The following is a 16,740-nucleotide window of genomic DNA, read 5'->3' as shown; positions in this document are numbered from 1 at the left end:
GAATTTGGCTAAATCTAAAATACCACGGTTTCTCACAGGTCTTGCCAAAGAAGACAACCAGGAGAACCAGGAAAATTGAAATATAAACAAGACAATAGGAGAAGCAAGATAAGTCACATTTTAGAAGGGTGAGAAGGAGATTTAGAGTAGGTGCGTGGTTTTACAAAACTGGCATACCTTTGCATACACCTTTGCAGTTAAGCGTGGGTGTGGAAAAGTGCACAAAGTTATTGCTATATCACCAAGCATAAACTGCCACAGTGATGCACATAACTATATACATGATGCCACTGTGCCCAAAGTGTGGGTTAAATACACAATAGCATGACTTGCTTTTATGTCAAAACATAGGGAGCACCTTTATGGTAAGTGACATTGTAATTAAGGCACTGTAATTAACAGTGAGAGGCAATTCAACTATGTGCAACCATAAGCCCTCAGTCCAGCGCTCACAAAATATAAGCTAATGTTCAAAATCATACTGGATGTAGTGTTTGGGGATGAGAACTGCATATAGTTATAAAGTATGTGAAATAAATTATATCTTCATCACAGAGACTGTCTCACAAAAGCTTGAGCTTTGATTCAAGTACTCAAGCACTGCTCTCAAGTGTCATTACTATCAGGGATCAGTTCAGGAGCCCACAGGCATTTATAAGACAGAAACTGACAACAGTGGTATGACTAAGGAAGGTTTTCATGAGTAAACTCTGCATGATAAGATACAAATGACATCCAACTATCTATGACAGATACAACTGCAATCACTCAAATTTCTGCCTCCATACTATCTATCTCCCCTTATAGCTCTTTACATTCTTTGCACTGATATTCACAACACTGGCTGTTGTGTCATGGGCCACATCTTGCTTATCTCATGAGGTTTTGTTATTGCTTCTCAGGAACCAAAAAAAAAAACCCAAACCACATCAGACCTTCTGTCAGCACAACTGTCTTTATTCTTACGTTCTTGAAACACAGCAGTATTTGTTAGCTCTTTCACTGGAGCTAACTGAACACTTACTAGGAACAAGCATCTCACAGGCTCCTGTTTTCATCAAATCCCTTGCAACCATAGGGCATCACATTCTAACATTATTTGTACTTTTGGAACACTAGTCATTTTCACTGGATTTATCTCATTTTCTTTGGGACACCACGCAGACATCACTGACCTGACCCACATCATCTCTATTTTAAATTTGAGGCAGGAAATTTGGGACTGGTAGTGTAAGAAGGAAACTGCAGAAAGAACATACAAAATTATGAATCTGTTCACCAGAAAGTTCAGTTATAATTTTTCCAAGGTGCCAAGGGCAACAGCAGGGAGAAGACACTTATCTAAGAAAAGTTTCAGTCAAAACTTAAAGCTGAAGCTGACTGCTCTCAGTACAAAGGCTAAAGCATCACAGGCACAGATAACTCAGCAGAACATCCTTCCCCAGCCCACAGCTTTTCTCTGTGCATTTCCCTCCATGAAATTCAACATGATCAATTTTTATGGGGTAGCTAAAACTTTCTAGATGCAGTTTAGCAGTATTAGTTCCACTTCCCAGGAAGAAGTCACAATGTCTAACACATGGATACAGTGACACATTGCCTCTTGGCTGGGAAGAGCAACAGGGCATCCCACTAGAAATAAAAGTTGGAACAAGAAAACTAGCTATAAGCTATTTATCACTTACCTAAATGTGTTTTCAGTTGCCACAACATATAAAAATCCCATCTGGAAGGCAAGATTCACAAAGTACTATGTAGTAACAAAGGTGAAATGGGGCCAGGATGCATGATTTTATGCTTGGGTTTCCCACAGCAGTAACACACAAACACTTAACTGAGAGACCTTATCTCAAAGTTTCACCTGGCTCCAGGCCCGTAACTCTTCAATTAAACCAGACTTTTTTTTTTTTTAACTAGCAATTACCAAAAATTTACAGGAATAGGACATGCCCTCTCTGGAATCACCTTACATCTTGTACCAGAGGATGCTGAGAACCACAGGCCTTACTCACAAAGTTAAGCCAAAGCCATAGTAAGGTAGATCAAAGTATTCAGAAGCAGAGGTTACAGTGACTAATGACTGCTGGTGCTGCTCTTATAAAGCTGATGACCCTGCCTGTTTCACTCGGTGCAGATGCCTGCCCCTCCTGCAGCTTGAGCAAAACAGGGAGGCAAAGGTTTCCTCTGGACACTGTGGGCCAGCAAAACCCAGGTGCTAAAGCAAAGTGACAGGCCGTGCATAAACAAAGCCACACCTGTTACAGCAATGGAGCAGTTGAGGGGAAAAGGTAAGGGTGGTGAGGTTTAAAGAGCCAGGGGTAGTTTCACATGACCCTCCAGAAACTGTTTGTGTCCACTGTGCACAGACAAACACTGGCACTCGGCCAGATGCAGTGGAGATCACATGCTGGAACAAGGGAAAAAGAAGAAAGAGGAGGGGGGCAGGAAATAAAGTTATATAATTACTCTCTGCCAGCAGCCTTGTTGTCGGGCCCTAGCTCAGGGCTGAGGCCATGGCCCTCAGCAAGGTGGGCACCTGCTTTGGTCCATCACCATCCCCCCTGCTGCAGCTGAAAGCAGCCTCTAAGCAAGTCATTTGTTTGCTTCATAGTTTAATCCCCAGCCCTCCCTCCTCTTCCAATAAATGCTCTCAGTATGAAATTAAAACATGTTACTTAACTTACTGTACCATCCAGCTATTGTAGTATTTTTAGAAGCTAGCAGAGCATTAGCCCTCACTGACTTTTTGCATGTGCTGTTTTCTGTGTCATTCAGCCTCTGCAACCAAGGATGATTTAATCAAGTGACTAGCAAGAGTGCTAGAAGGATCTGAAGCAGGGTCCTTTAAAGCATTAGCATTTCATAAAGTCAAACACACCATCATTAGAGGTCAGATTACAGTGTCCTTTTGCAAACCCATGTTGCACGACTCAAAATGTGACGTGCTTGCATCGCCTTAATAGCCAAAGTCCACTCATGGACGGTGTTATCTCTACATATCAGTAACCAGCACAATCTAGATTTATTTTTCAATCTATAACCAAGCCTTTCAAGTTGCACTCCTTAAACTATGACATACAATGTTTGCTGCTGTTTGTGCTACCACGATAAGCATTTCAGTTATCTAAGAAAACATTAAATCTCATCTTTTAATCAGAGAATCAGCTAGACATACTACAGCAGCTCTGCTGTTGGTACACATGCTTGAATCACCTCTTTGGCTCCAAGAGCCACTGTTCCCACCTGCAGTTTAGTGCAGGAGAGTATTTTTGAGACAGCATTATTAGAAAGACCAGCATGTTGCTACCACTCTACTGCTGCTTCTCTCATCCTAGTTTTTTCAGCAAAGGTTATCCAGTCAGTCATTCAGGGTAATCTTACAAGTAAATAGTGCTTAGAGAAAGGACAAGGCAGACTTGAATGTACAAATAATGAAGTATCATTTATACTTCCCTTCTCCCTCATTGTGAAGAAAGGGGTCTAGCATTAGAGGAAACAGAGCAGCTTTCTGGAGAAGTCTGGAAATCCCCTGAGGGCTTCAGCTTCTTCTAATTCAGCAGTCTCTGGAAGTTTACAAGATGAAGAAAGGCTACAAGTGGCAGCACAGCTTCTCGGAAGCTCCTGGGAGCACGGCCAGACTGAGGATGCCCAGACCACCAAGACGACAGTCCCTGGTTTTGGATTTACTGTAGCTGTCTGCAAACCCACACTGCCATGCCCCTGAACAAAAGGTTCAATTGAGCAAGAGTCACGCATACTCATGCCAGCAGTCCCACAGCAACAAAATTAAGATCATGTCATACTTCTGATGTTTGTACACTGTCCAGCACAACAGAAAGTAAAGTCAGATGTGCTGATGGGTCCCACTGCAATTTAGCAGACTATCAAGGCAGATATACCTCGGTCTGCAGAGAGGGCACTCCTGCCAAACAGGGGCTCCGTGCCAACCTGGCAGTGGCTCCATCACACCAAGGTACAGGTCTTAAAACTAGCTGAGCGTAAAGAGAAAATTAGCAAAGTCATTATTTGAACCACCACAGAGTTACTATGTTCAGGCAGACTTGTGTAAAGCAAAATTAAGTAAGTACTTCATGTTAGCACAGACTGCTGTTGCAGAGTTCTCAAGTGTAAGTGGTTTCCAGAAAAAAAAGGCAAATACAAAAATTCACTGAACAATTTTTGAACACCAAGGGCTGTGAAAAAGTGGACACAGCTCCAGGCTTCCGGAACAGAAAGGGGATACTTTGAGAAATTACACTCTCTCTTTGTATCTGCAACTTGCTGCTCTTAGAAGAAGAACACAGATAGACAAACATTTCTTTATCTGATTCAGTACTGTCATTCTTAACATGGCCCTGGAGTTTCCTTAGGCAACGGACAGATTAGACAGCATTTCTTCTTAGGATGCTTCATAATATTCCTCACTTTCCAAACAAAAGACTGTGCATTTATGTAAAGTAACTTCCTGCACTGCTTTTTAAGCTATGCTGATTCTTTATATCATGATTTTGCAGCTTTGGTTTACTTCAAGCATCAAATGTACAAAGAGGATAATAGACTCAATTATGCTAAGTGCTGAGTAGCCAGCTATTCATCTCAGTAAACTTTCCTATAGCTTACTGTCTCCCATCCAGAGCTTCTGCTCACTCAATTTTCCTCTCAGCCCTGTGAAGGCAAACACACAGGCTATTACAAGAATAAATCCAACTGACATATCCAGACCAATGTTCAAGTTCTAATCCAAACTCCACAGTCCAGATCAATAAGGAATTCATGCGACACTCCTTTCTTAAAAACACAGCAGAACAGTCCCCTAGCAGACAGCTGTTTGGTACAATGTATTTTCAGCAAACTGACACCCCAGAGTTTGAGGAAATGCATTCCAATTAAGAGTCCTGAGGGAAGTGTAAGGTTCTTGGGTTTATCCAAAGTCACTGCTTTGGAAATTATTTCAAGTTTACCCAAACAGAGTGCGTATGTTTTACTGTTTTCTGCCAAAATGTTTAACATATCTTACAAATAAAGAAAACACAGGCTTTGCACACTAGGCAAAAGACTTTAAAGCGCATTCTCACACAACCCACATATTACATAATTAAAGACCTGTAACCTGGTTTCCTGCCTCTTAACTACAGTCATTTGACTAGGTAAGAGCCAAGTGAAAGGCTCAGTAAGTCAACAGAGTAACTGAGAACCTAGAATTTTAGCATTCCCATTGCTAAGAGAGCTTGTACAAACAAGGGCTTAAAATAAAGCAACTTAGCTTTGTAAAAAGTTGGGCTCTCTCTCCTGAAGTAGCAAAGCCATTAACTACAGGAATCGTTCTGATTTTACAGTACTGGCTGTCAAGACTGGGAGCAATAACCCTAGAGACCAAAAACAAACAAGCCAGTTTGGGATTACAGGAGCAGCAAAGGCAGCAGCACATTCCTCCCGACACACCACAGCACCTCCAACCCTCAGTGCCACAAATCACTGAAAACACACGATAACCTGGCAGGGAACACAGACCTGTTGTGATCCACACATTCCTACAGCACACTTTCCAGCCCACCACGCGACATATACGATAGCTACAACAGACCAGGAATTAGCAAAGGGAGAAGGAAAATGAGGCTGAGAGACAAGACAAACCTGCGTCCGTGGTCCATGTCTCTGCAGTGGCAGAGAATTTGTTAAATGAATCACAGGAATTATATTACGTCCCATGATACAGGGGAAGGCAGAAAGGCTTGTCTGACCTTGGAAGAACTTATCTCCTGACCCCCTCTGGCTTTAGCAACTCACAGATCATAAAACCTTCAAGTCTAAAAAAACCTGGGGGTTTGGACCCTGTTGTCAACACTGAAACCCAACAGTGTGCATGTCCCAAGCCACTGAAGTGTTTCTTCCTAAAAGCTATAGCCCAACACAGTTATAGAAGCCACTGCTATAGCTGAACAAGAAACTTATTTTTCTGCAGGTGCTTCAGATTTATTTTTAGAAGTCTGATTATATGACTTATCACTACCTGTATTGCAATTGCTGTCAGCGCAAACCAAAAACCACTTCTTTCTGTCACCCCTCACCCAACTCCCAGTGTCTCTTTGGCATCCAGGAAATTAATTAATTAATTAGTAAATGTAGCCTAGCAAGAGCTGGACCACAGCTAGCAACAGTATCTGATAGCAGCTGTTAACTCCTGAAAGGCTTTTCTCCAGTAAGGCAGGAGTGAGCACAGCGAGTGTTAGCTGACAGCACCAGCAACACACTTTTACAGCATGCATACAGGCTAATATTAGAGATTCAGTTTCTCTAGGCTGATCTTTGGAAAAATGGCATTAACAGGGCTTTCTACACTCCTGAACCCAAAATTTGGAAAGATCTCTCTCACTAGATGCAGTCCTCTCTTAGTAGGAGCTAATCACTTCTGCAAAAATTCAGCTGTCTCCCTGTACTCTGCAGAGAGAAAATGGATAGTATACTCCACAGTGGGTACTTTTTGTACCAGACTGACATTTATTATGGTAGAAAAAAATTCAATGCACCATGGTTGCTGTCTTTTAATCAGCTAGCAATGAGGGAATCCAATTGACAGGCTTAGAAATGCTAAAAGCTTTGTTCTATTTTTAATGAGACTAAAACCACTGTGGCTGTTAGACAGTTTACACAGTTTACAGCTAAAATAAAGTCTTGAAATCCAGAAAAGAAACAATTGCACAAAGTTCTCCATGAAAGCAATCACTCCTTACAGGTGTCTTCACCTATAAAGGACTTAGAAAAATGAAGTATTTACTTACTTATAAAGTATCCTTTAACTTATTTTTCAAAAACAAACTTGGTTTCTTTTCATTTCTAACAAAACACCACTGAATAAATAAGTTCATATTAGGAAATTCTTCACATTAGGAAAGCCACATGCTTACATGGAAAGTTTGTTTCTTCTGCTGGCATGGAAGAACCTGAAAATGTATCTCTAGCTTGTATTTAATTGCAAATTAATTAGCGTTACCTCCAAAGCAAGTAACTCTCACTGGCAAGGGACTGCCAATGACAAAGATACATGTTCAAAGCTACATCCTTTGCTGCATGTTCTAAGTTCTTTGGTTTTGGTCAATACTGACTCAAACAAGTCCCTGAAAAATCTGGTTTTTTGTGAGAGTGAACCATACTTATCAATAGGAATTGAATTTAAAAATTGAGTTTTGTTACCACGAGAAGGTATAACCTAAAGCAGTATGTCATACTGCTCTTTTTTTTTAAAGAGGTTTTCAGTGAGATCTTGTATCAAAGAACTGACACTTAACAGACTACAGAACTTAAATTGAACCAAAGCACAAGTTCATACACGTGAACTACTATACTGGATGGTGCTCACACAATCTAAGGGAGTAATGCAACCCACAACAATGAGTTGCTGCTCATAAAACCTTTAGCCTATTCAAGAATCCTTACCAGGGTCACTTTCCATGTTTTGTCCAAGTTTCTGAAGTGCATGGTCAGACTATAGTCTATATAGTATATCCTTCACCAGAAGGATAAAAAGAAACATAATGGGAATGAATATTTATACCCTGGTGCAATGGAAAATTTCAGCATCACACACTTGCTAACACACCTGTCCAATCTGAGAAAACATCTTCACTATTATTTCCTTTAAGCTTGTATTTAAAAAAGAAAAAACAAAAAACGTCTCATCTATTATTTTTGGGGAAAGCTGTAACACAGACGGAAGGCACAGGATATTTGATCCTTTGCAACACACTGGCCCTCCCCATGCTCAGACCCGTGAAATACAAGGTAGCTCATCTGTTCTACTTGGCATCAAATCTACTACAGCTTTGGTTATAGCAGCACTGCTGGCCAGCTGCTTCCAAGAACACTGGCTTTGGGAATCAGATTTTGACAGCATCCTTCTACCACGTGGACAGGAGATGTCCCACAAAATGCCTTGGACAGTCTGTCCTAGCACAGGCTAATGATGCCCTGAATTAACCTTGGAAGGCTCAGTGCTTGGAAGGATGAGCTGGTGGACTCTGGATCTGGCACTGCAGCAACACATTTGTGTGTCTCAGGCCAGGGGAGGGAGAAGAGAAGATGCCACCTGGGTTGAAGGAACCACTGTTTCCATACAAAGTGCATTCTCTTCAGGAATTTATATTCATATCTCTATGCTTTGGGAAGTGGCAACCACAGCCAGATAACCTAAGCTACATTTAAGTGTATGTAAGTTTATAGCTAGGGAGCCCTAGACATCAAGACAGATGAAACTGAACAAAGGAATGCAAGTAGAATGAAACACAAAGTAATTTCTACCATCTGAACGTGTGTCTGCTCTCTTACTGGCAATAGTGCTATCTCCCTTTTGTCTTTGTGTTGGTTCAGGTTCAAACTGAGAATCTGAGCGGGCCAACAAGTGTAGATGACTCTCCATAGCACAAGTGATAAAATGATAAACCTCCTGTGGGGAAGGAGCCACTGTGCCCACACGGACCATTAAAATTTACTGGATGTCAGTGAGCAAAGTAACTCTCACCTGCTAATGAAATTCCTCTTCAGGTCTTCAGTAATAATCTGACTGATTTCAAGTGTCACATTGAACAAATTCATACAAGACTACTTTACTATCCTTCCTTGCTTCAACTATTAGCAACCTGGACCTCAGCACTCTGCTTTCTAGACAATTTGCTCAATTGCTGAAATTTAGGGCGTGCTTGGTACCCCTCCTCTCCCCTCCTTCCCAACAGTAATCCTTGGCACGAGATACATAGTTAACTAGCTCTAGAAGTGCCTGTCCCATCTGATCAAACCTATGATCCCAATTAGCTGGACCACACACCTTTCCGCTCAGATAAAGATCCATTCTCCTGTTACATGGTGCCATCTGCCTCAGAACTCATTGCTCACTTCAGACAAGGAAGGGCATTTGTAATTCAGGTAACTTGTGCTCAATTCAATATAGAATTAACTCTACACATCTCCAAAACAGCAAGCCTTACCAAAAACAAAATAAAGACATTTCAGAATCTCAGATATGGGGCAAATGTTTATACACTTCTGTTGACTGCTCTATACCCTACCTAAACCCCAGAAAAATCACAGACACCAATCTAAAGCACAGTAATTATTCATTATTAATAAGCTAGCATCAAGTCTTGTACTGGAACAGACTGCTGTGTTCTCCCCTAACCAAATATCATGGTTAAAATCAGAGAAAATCAGTAACACTTTACACAAAAAAATGTTGGAGTCTAAGAAACAGTCTCCAATATAGGAGTACTTAAAATAATTGTTTTGTACAGCATATTTAACAGTAATGGGTTACTTTGCAAGCCTTCAGAATAGGAAAAAAAAACCAACCAAAAACAAAAACCCACATCATTACCAACAGAACAACAGGCCTGAATGTCTGCATTTCTTTCCTTAATCTTGTATGAATCTCATTTAACCTGTGCAGCTCTAAGATAGTCACATACATAACTGCACCTCTCACAGTGTCCTGGTTTAGGGCAAATTTGGGAGGAAACTTCCAAAGGGGTCCTGCTAGAAAGCAGATTCAAGCAGCCTGTCCCCCAGCTCATTCAGAAAAATATTTCCTTGGAGAAAAGTGGAAAAAACCTGCTTATTTAACAAGCAAAGTATTCACAAGCACAAAAAATGAATAGTATTAAACAATAAAACCTCTTCCTGTTCTGAAGAGATGGCAAATTCAGAAAGTCCTTGTCATGGGGTGTAGCTGAGCTCACTCAGTCTCTCATCAGTCCCTCCTGCACTGGAAAGTGCCAAGGCCCAAGCCCCGATGGGCCACAGGCATGAGCTCCTGGGGTTTGTCTGGGTTGTCAGTCCAGAGCAGAGCTGGTCAGTTCCAAGAAAAAGAAAAGCCATAGTCCAGGTAACTTCTCTGCCTCAGCTAGCTAAAAAAACCCTAAAAAGCAAAGGAGAGCTCTCTCCCACTGTCTGTGCTGCAGTCTCACAGTTGGTGAGAAGGACGCTGAGGAGCAAGTCCAGTTTCTGAAAACAAACTGCATGCTTCTTCTTTCCCCCTTCCTCTTGGAACTAGTCTTAAAGGTGCAGAACTTAATATCCAGCATAAACAGAACAGATGACTGGGTATACAAGCATCATAAAGTGAACTTTTGAACACAGTGATGTTCAAAAGTTTTCCTAGGGAAAAAAAAAGTCCTCACAGTGATGTTCTATCAGACTTCATTAAGTTGCCACCCCCAAGTGTTAGCACAAAATGGTTGGACAAAAAATTTCTAATACAAATGATGCTGCAGCCTGCATTACAGAAATACCTACACAGAAATTGTCAATTCACAACAGCTGGAAAGAAAGCAAAAATTAAGGCTAACAACTGGAGCCATCTTGAGTATTTCAGTGCATCACTGTCTTATTCCAATTTCTCAAAATGAAAGAAACCTACAGGGCTTAATATAGGGCCCAGTCCTTTTCAGTATCTTTACCGATGATCTGGATGAGGGTTTTAAGTGTACCCTCAGAAAATTCATGGGCAACACTAAGTTGGGTGGGAGAGCTGATCTGCTGGAGGGCAGGAAGGCTCTGCAGAGGGATCTGGATCAAAGGGACAATTTTACGAGGTTCAACAAGTCCAAGTGCCAGCTCCTGAACTTGGGTCGCAATAGCCCCATATAACACTCCAGGCTGGGGACGAGTGTCTGGAAGGTTGCTCAGCAAAAAAGAACTGGAGGGCACTGGTCAACAGCAGCCAAACATGAGCCAGCACATGCCCAGGTGTCCAAGAAGGCTAATGACATCTAGGCTTGTATCAAAAATCAGCCAGCACTGCCAGGGCAGTGATCATCACCCTGTACTGAGCCACACTTTGAGTATCTGTGTCCAGTTTTGGGCTCCTTACTACAAGAAAGATATTGAGGTGCAGGAGCAAGTCCAGAGGAGGGCAACAGTACTGGTGAAGGGTCTAGAGAATGAGTCATTACAATAAGTGGCTGAGGGAGCTGGGGTTATTTAGCCTGAAGAAAAAGAGGCTCAGGGGCAATCTTACTGCTTTCTACAATTGCCTGAAAGGAGGCTGTAGCCACATGGGAGTCAGCCTCTTCTCCCAGGCAACCAGTGACATGATGTGAGGACACAGCCTCAAGATGCACCAGAGGAGGTACAGGTTGGACATCAAAAGGAATTTCCTCATGAAAAGATCTGTTAAACACTGGGACAAACTGCCCAAGAAGGTGATGGAGTCACCAGCCCTGGAGATGTTTACAACTGGACATGGAGCTTAATGCCATAGTCAAGTTTACAGGGTGGTTATCTGTCAAAGGTTGGACTCAATGATCTTAGAGGTCTTTTCCAACCTCAATGATTCTGATTTTCTTCATCTTCATTGTTCTTAGAAAAGAAGTATCTAGGTTTGACTGTTGTAAATTCCAAACACCTCAAAGGTACTTTTTAGCCTGAGAACTTCTCTCAGTTCTCTGCCTAGTTTACTTATCTCTGTCTAACGTTCACAATTCTAGGTACCATATGACATACACTTCATTGTTACACTTGTTCGAGTATCAATAAAAATTGGTATGTATCTATCCATCTCAAGGTAGTGGCTGCCATGTTTTCTTTTCCTTAACAAAAGGGAGCTAATTGCAAGTAGCTCTACCAGTTATCCTGCATTAAGAAGATGGCTTTATCAGAAAATCTTTATTGACTTGGCATTCTCTGAAGGAATTTACAAAAGATCAGCAATTTGCATTTCAATAGTAACAAATTACATGTAAAATTGCAAGCTGTCCCAGAAAACACAATACAAAGTATAAATCTTCAGTTTTTGCAGAAGCTGGCACACTAAAAGCAAGCATGTCAATCACCTCCTCATGCTTAGAAGGTTTTCTTTTTGTTTTGTTCTGTTTTTAAGTTGTTCACAGTGTAAGTGTGTCAAGTGACCACTTATTTTATACAGCTCCTCCCCACTTCTTTTAACACCTACTGGACCCATCCAAGGAAGTTATCCACAGCACATCAGAACATACACTGAAGCGCTTCTACACGGCTAGCAGCAGCTGCTTTAATTCCACACAAAACCTCTGAGGCTACATTAAGCTTCAACAGATCAAAAGGGTTTCATAACTACCAGTATGCTATTGGACGAAGGTCTGGTGTGCCAAACATTGCCAAGGCAGCACATGAAACAAAACAAGCAAACCACCTCAAAACAGGACCTGCCTAGGTAAGGGGTCTTCAAACAAGGATATTTGAACAGAGATTGCAAAGCCAGAAGAAAAGTTCAAGAAATCCCACAGTTGTAATAAATCTACATGTGCAATGTTTAATCATGCTGGCTTTAGCAACACTAAAACACTACTGCTATCAGCCACAAGAACATCTCTGCAAATTTTATTCTCTCCAAGAAAAGATGGGATGCAATCAGATGAGCTGCTGTTTAATTGGTATTGAAGCTGAAAGTTTCTCTTCTTTGAAACCACTGCTGAAGACTAGGAAGGGGAAGTAACTTGTTTACTTTGCAGTTCAAGGGGCTGGCAGCTTGCATATGAGCAGCTACAGCACTTCAGCTGAATGGTGATTAATTCAGGGTGGTACCTTTTACAGCACAACCAGTAGTTATTGTACTGCTTCCTCTACTTTTGAGCTATTCCTTCTAACCTAAAAATGCAGGTTTATGAAATAAAAGGTAGTGGAAAAGATTCCTGCTGAGATTAAAGTCAAACCAGAGATTAAAAAAAAAAAAAAAAGAAAAATTAATCAAAAGATGAGAAAGACAAGAGGCAAAACTTTGAACTAGGCTTCAGAATCAAGCTGTGGGTGAGAAGAATGGGCCACCTTCTGGATTTAGATAAACAGAAGACTACTTATTTAGCTAAAACAAAAAAATTAACTGTGACGGATTACCTAGAAGCTCATTAGCACACCACAATACTGACAGCATGTGTGTAATCTTACATCATAACAATACATGTAATTGTGTCAATATCCTTGTTTCAGAAGATGCTACTGGCACAGTTGATGGATGAGAAGTTTCTGGTCTTGTAGGTTTGGGTTTATTTTAATCTTCAGGGCAAGTCATACTCAAAAGATACACTGTGAGCAAACTGTTTTCCAACTTGCTCTCATCCAGCAGAGCAGTTATGGTTTGTGACTTAACCATACAGACAATTCATGTTCAGCAGCTGACAGCTTGTCATAATTCTGAGGACACAAAGGACTCCAGAAAAAACAAGATTGCAAGAGATGCCTTTTCTAGAATATCTTCAGCATATTTCAGTTAGCCCTTTTGTTCACTTCATGGCAAAAAAATAATGTATTTCATGTAGAAATCTCACCAGCAAACACATAGGAAGGATTTTTTTTCCCTCAAATTTGCAACACACTGCCTTATATACTTCTATACAGTCAGAAATAGAGAAGGCCTTCAGAGGCCTTCTGAAGTCTTAATTCACATTTACCTTAGAAAATGGGCTCTACAAATGCTCCCAGCTACAAAACACTTAGGGTGACTACCTCAAATATTGGCATATATATTTGGGTTGAAAAACTCAGGTCTGTCCTGAATTCAAAAAGGAAGAAAAGGAGAAAAAAAAAAAGTATCACCTAACTTGAGTGGGCACATGTAGGTAAGTAAACATGTTAAGTTGCTTTAATAAATGGATTATTTATGTAGGTATGTAATATACATGGTACTCCATACATGGAATTAACTTCTGCAGACATCTTTCCAAGAGGTTATGGTGGTGTCACCAAGAAGAATGAGCCCAAGAAAGAGCTCTGGAAGAAGGAGGATATGCAGAGGGGGAAAAGGGTATGAGCACACAGAAAGACTGTGCAGGGTGTAAAAGGGCTTCACTCAACTAGGTGCCAGGAGACCCATAGCCCACAGAGGGTGATGAAGGAAGATGGCCCATGGAAGAGAACTAACCACAAATACAATTGACTGTCTCCTGACATCATCATTGACAAGACATCTTCCTGAAAGAGCCTGTGATCTCCTTCCAGGACAGCTAGAACATCTTCTCCCGAGCTCTTCCAAGCAACTACTCTCCATCAGCCTGAACATAACCACTCAAGGAAATCCTGGAAGGTCAGGCCTCTGCCATAGATGGAAAAGGCAGAAAACCCACAGGCAGGAAAGGGAGATAATAGTCTTGCCAGGCAAGGCACAAACCCTTTAGAATCAATAAAACTGTTCATGCATTTGAAGGCTTCTGTCAGCCCTTGCTCCCTAACCTGCATTGCCTCTGTGCTCTCCAGGCACACAGATGACATCTCTTCTGCAACGGGCCCACAGTGGAGAGGAAAGGGGAACATCTATCCAGGACTCTCCTAGTGCCTCCCCACCAAATGACTTGGAGCCAGAGGCAGTCATGACCAAAGAATAGCAGCAGATCTGAGGGCGGACGCTTGTAAGACACTCAGCAAGGGGGAGCTCCCCTTCAGCACCCCGATAGTCCTGGGGAGATATGGCTGGCAGCAGGTCCTTGGAGAAGGCAGCATGGGCGACAGTCCGCAAGCATGTAAGCCTTGTGAGACACATCAGGGAAGTAAACATCAGGGAAGCCAGGAGAGTGCCACGACAGGAGACTGAGTACCAACAGCCTGGCTGGGAAGCCGAAAAGGACAGTGCTGGGACAGGAAACACCTGAACAACTGGCTGGCACCACTAGCTCTCCTTTTCTTCTGTCACACTGCCAATGTGTGGCAATGCAGGTTAGGGAGCAAGGGCTGACAGAAGCCTTCAAATGCATGAACAGTTTTATTGATTATAAAGGGTTTGCACCTTGCCTGGCAAGACTATTATCTCCCTTTCCTGCCTGTGGGTTTTCTGCCTTTTCCATCTATGGCAGAGACCTGACCTTCCAGGATTTCCTTGAGTGGTTATGTTCAGGCTGATGGAGAGTAGTTGCTTGGGAGAGCTTGGGAGAAGATGTTCTAGCTGTCCTGGAAGGAGATCACGGGCTCTTTCAGGAAGATGTCTTGTCTTGTCATTTTCCATCTCAGTACTTCCTCCCAAAAGAAGCACTCACCATCTTTAAGAAGATTAATGTTCAGACTACCTGTTTTGCTCAAACCAAATGAGTCCACTTTTGCACCCAGGTGCATGGGATGGAGAGAAACTTGTCACAAATTGTCTGAATCACATTTCTGACCTACTCACAAGCAAACTGCTGTTCCAGCTGCAGCCAGCACTGGTCTCTGCAATGATTTTTGGAGCGGGTTGAAGATAACTTCACAAGTGATCAGTGAGCTAGCTGGGGAAACATCTTCCTGCTTGACCAACAAGCCGGCAAAGCCAACTGAGAGACATAGAGCCATTTGGGGAGGAAGAGGTTGATGGCAGTAGAGATGATGCAGTGATAACAGTAATAAGTAAGCAAAGAGAGCAAGACTACCAGCACAATTACAGTCCTGGACTGTGGGAAAGAAGATTTTTGGCCTGTTCAAGAATCTGCATGCAAGGTTACCATGGCAGATTTCTCTGAAGAACCAAGGTAACCAGGGGAACAATCTGATCTTGCAGGACAGCCTCCTCAAACCTCAAAAATGGTCCATTGTGGCACACAGAAAGTCACAGGGGAATGGCAGAAAGCCAGCTGAATGGACAGGCATCTCCTGCCTCAGCTTAAATTCTGAAACACAAAAAAAGTTTGAAGCAGGAAGTTATGCAAAAATAACACAGATTGTGCACATTCAGAAGAGCTAAAGCAAGAAAAAGGTGCCAAGAAAAAAACAAGGAATTGTTATATAGGCAAGTAAGGACAAAAGGATGGCTAATATTAGCTTAGTTCTCAGCTGTGCACAGGATTCAGCAGCTAAAGACACAAAAAAACAATGATTTTTTTGTCTCAGTCCTCCTAGCTCCTCCTCATGTCTCCCAGTTCCTTCACCAGTGTCAGCATCTGGAGGATTGAAGCATTACTCACAGGAATGTTAGGGATCAGACAAGTTAATTAGGAGCAGATAGGATGCACTAGAAGATGCTAAGGATCTTAGTCACTACTACACTAGCAAGGCTACCCTCTGTTATCTTCATAAGAGTAAGTCACTAATCAGAGGATGATCCTGGTGACTGCAGAAACAGACAACACATTGCTCCTCAAAACAGATGAGGATGACAATATGAAAAACCAGAAGCTGGTCAGCCTTGACAAGTTGCCAAGAGCATGGAACAAGTCCTTCTGGAAGTCACTGTCAGAAACTCAAAGGACAAAAAAACTAAGTGACTCGTAAATCCATGCTGTCTGCTCCAAAGAACAAGTCATACTTGTTTGTAATTTTATACCATTTGTACTAAGGGTATTATCTCTTAAGAAACCAAAATACTTACAGAGATCATGGGTCATTGTCCTGCCTTCTGCGTTCATCTAGCTGCACATACTAGGTTTTTATTTCTTCAAATACATAGTTAAAATTTTGCAATATTGGACAATTATATGGGATTTTTGGAACATCTATTTTCATTAGAAGAGTAGGCACTTCATTTATACTCCCCACAGCACGAAGCAACCTGCCTCAATATAGCTGAAGGCTGTAGAAAAGACAACTGAATATTTGAGAAGAACCTACTGCAACAGCATAAAATTCATCAAAAATACATCTTTGCCTCCACTGAAGTATCAACTCTACAAATCTCATGTGAGCTGAAATAATGGCCTGTCACTCTCCTAACCTAATAGCTTCAAGAACTTCTTCAAGAGAGATGCCAACACCACTTTGTCAGAAACCCCCTCCTGAACTGTACAGAAGTATTCACTATTCTGGGGAACTTGCCAGCATGAC

The 16,740-nt window shown here is 41.8% G+C and overlaps 1 protein-coding gene across 7 annotated transcripts in view; it reads right to left on the bottom strand.

Annotated features, from left to right (window-relative positions):
• The window catches only part of GRB10 (growth factor receptor bound protein 10), a 149,488-nt gene that overhangs the window by 87,758 nt on the left and 44,990 nt on the right, over positions 1-16,740 (bottom strand). The window lies entirely within an intron of this gene.

The sequence above is a fragment of the Pseudopodoces humilis genome, chromosome 1, assembly GCF_049639895.1.
Source record: "Pseudopodoces humilis isolate 2021_Gansu_Grassland_sample_001 chromosome 1, ASM4963989v1, whole genome shotgun sequence".
Classification (NCBI taxonomy): domain Eukaryota; kingdom Metazoa; phylum Chordata; class Aves; order Passeriformes; family Paridae; genus Pseudopodoces; species Pseudopodoces humilis.
Note: the sequence above shows the minus strand (reverse complement) of the source record. Positions and strands in the feature narration are given on the sequence as shown.